Raw genomic sequence first — 3,393 nt, forward strand, 5'->3', positions numbered from 1 at the left:
ATATAATAGTAGAAATATTATGAGTGCCATTTTTGGGGGGAGGGGGGTCAGCGTGTATTTATTGTTTTGATATATACTACGTTTTAAACCCGTGCACATATTAAAATGTTTGAGGGTTAATTCCTTAAAAGTCTTCCTATCTTCAAACAATTATATTAATTGGTTTGAATAGTTATAGATATCGTAATTACAGTAATTAAAAAAAAATAGTCAATTAGGATTTGCTTTCTTAAGTTCCTTGCCCGCTTTAGTTCACGACGCAATTACGACCAGAGAAAGGAAGAGGGAGAGAGAAAGAGAGGGAGAGGCGGGGGGAGTAGTAGACGGGGCGAAGATGTACACGATCATTTAAAGTTCCATTAAGCCAAGGAGGAAATCTAATTTCCCCTTTGACGCGAACGTAGTTTCTCGTAGCTATTCATCATGGAGCTGTTTAAATCGCCCGGACTCCTGCCGCCGTGATAGACTCGCGCCAAACAGATGTGGCAAACGGCGTCATGTTCACTGGGAAAGGTGTCCGCTTTCGCTCATGACTAACGTGCTTTTTCACACGTCATGACAGACATTTCCCACATTGAAACTCTTCAAGCGATACCAACGTCAACCTGCGTCAGACGACTGACACGGAGGATGGTATTGCCATGCCATATTTTAACACCTATCAAATCAATTAAATTATATACACCCCCCCCATCTATGCGTACACATATTGTATATGTCTATACATTTGCTACATTTACGTGGATTATGCTTCTAGTAAACGATTAATCTGTTTAAACTTATTGTAAATTATAGATTTCATATATATATATTAAGCGCTATCGGCAGTCAATAATGAAAATAGCAAAACGTCAACAATTTATAGATGAATAAGTTGGGTTTCCAATCTCAGCGTGAAAAACACAAACCACGTCTTCTACAGATTGGAAATCTTCGATAGGACGACATAGTTGTCTGTAGATGATTATACATATTATCAGCCCCCCCTCTCCCCCTCTCTCTCCCTCTCTCTCCCCCTCTCTCTCTCTCTCTCTCTCTCTCTCTCTCTCTATATATATATATATACATATATATATATATATATATATATATATACATATATATATATATAGTCTTGGAAGTTTTTAACCTTTAAAACTATACAAAAAAAAATTTTTTTATCATTCGTTAGAAAACCATCTAGTCAGTAAGTCATTTAATCACCTGCAATCACTGCATCAACTCGCTCTCGAATTTACTATAATACCAATAATTTATTTTCAAGGGATCATCAGTTGTTTACCATGAAACACTGTTTCGGGGATTTAAAAACAAAGCAGTATATTACATCATGGCTCCCCAGTAGTGTTGATCAAACACCACCACCCGTAATCTTAGGAAGAAGTCATGTTACAAACATGTGATCCAATTTCCTATTCTTAATTGCAATTACTAACCTTTTCCTACTATAAAAATGAATTTCTTACCTGTGCGATTCATCAATTTCCACATTTAAAATGGATACACTTTTTAATTTTTTAATTTATCAGTCTTGTATTTATAAGATTAGGATTACTCCATTAAACTACTTATCACCCCCACTATGATTAGTATTTAGTATATTTACATTCTTATTTAAAATTAGATATATAAAGGTTAAAAATATTTTTAAATATATACATATTTTTTTTTATAAGAAATTTATTATATGTAATTATAAATACATTTTATACATTGCTAATATAGTTTTGGATTTCCTTTATTAATATAGTATGGTTTATCTTAAACGATTCAAAAGCATCAGGATAACGAACAAATGCTTTATTTAACTGTTTTAATATTTTATTTTTATCCCCACCTTGTTTTATCATCCTTATTACTAAACTAGAAACTGGTGGTATAAAGTCTGTTATATATATATATATATATATATATATATATATATATATATATATATATATATATATATATATATGTATGTATTCTAGCAGTTCACACCCGCTTTGCTCGGGCTCTATGTACTATTCATAACTTCCCCTACGTGTGATTATATTTTATGTACGATTTCAAATGTTTAGACCAAAATTTGTCTGAGTAATTTCATAGAGACTGCATAGATCAACTTTTTTAAAATTTGACGCAATTTTGATCCGTTAACATTTACTATTTTGGTCTCAAATCAAAATACAAAGTTTTACTCATGTCCAAGTTACCTACATCTAAAATTTCAAGTGTTTAGATCAAAAATAGGCGGAAAAATTTGGTAGAATCTACAGAGGTCAACTCTTTCAACTTTAGCTGAGTTTGCTAGACACCGCAAAGATCAAATTTTTTCAACTTTAACCCCTTGGAGCTCAAATTTTCGAACCAAACCGATTAAAGAGCGTGCTCTATCTTTGAATACCCTTTATGTAAAATTTCAAATGTTCCGACCGGAAATTCGCTGAGTAATTTGGTAGAGACCGCAGAGGTCAAATTCTTTTAAACTTTGACACCAATTTTGACTCCTAAACATTTATTTCTGGGGGCTCAAATCTAATTAATGTTTTAATCATGCCCAAGTAACCTACATTTAAAATTTCAAATATTGTTGGAGGAGTTTGTTAGAGTTTTCAAAGATCAAATCCTTAGAACCTTGACGCCTTGACAGACAAATTTCTGACCGAAAACCGATTGAAATGATTTTTTCCAAAATCTGACTACTCCTTATGTAAAATCTCGAGTCCAAAGATCGAAAATTGACAGAGTTATTTGATAGGTAAATCTACACAGACGCAAACGCACACACACACACACACACACACATACACACACACAAATTTTCACTTTTATAGATATACTAGCAGTTTCGCCCGGCTTTGCTCGGGCCCTATGTATTGTTCATAACTTAATATATATATATATATATATATATATATATATATATATATATATATATATATATACAGTGATGATCATATTTATTGGCACGGTAAAATAAAAGTTAAATTTTGTCTAATAAATTCTAAAAAAGGGATTAAATTAAAGAAAATAACAAAGTATATTATGTATTTTTAACTGGCCTTTCCGATGCAGCAATCGGATTTTAGAAAAAATAAATAACAAAAGAACAACAAACATAATTGCAAAAAACCCTTGTTTTTTTAAGCAACTAAGAACTCAAACCGGTGTTCCTCGTATATTCCCCTGTGGACGTATCCGCAGCTGTGTTAAGTGGTCGCGGGCGAAGTATGAATCGAATAGAGAGAAAAATTTTACAACTTCCATTGATTCTAAGCGATTAAGGCAGTGGACTCTCGCCGGAAAAATATAGAAATGTACGAATATCAAGGAACTGTAAGCGTAGTAGGCCTATAGCACACCTCAGATCCTGTGCTGAAGTGTGGGGGCATTACATTTGAATGTAATGTCGTG

This window comes from Euprymna scolopes, chromosome 29 (genome assembly GCF_053919585.1).
Source record: "Euprymna scolopes isolate OS-2025 chromosome 29, ASM5391958v1, whole genome shotgun sequence".
In the NCBI taxonomy this organism is placed as follows: Eukaryota; Metazoa; Mollusca; class Cephalopoda; order Sepiida; family Sepiolidae; genus Euprymna; species Euprymna scolopes.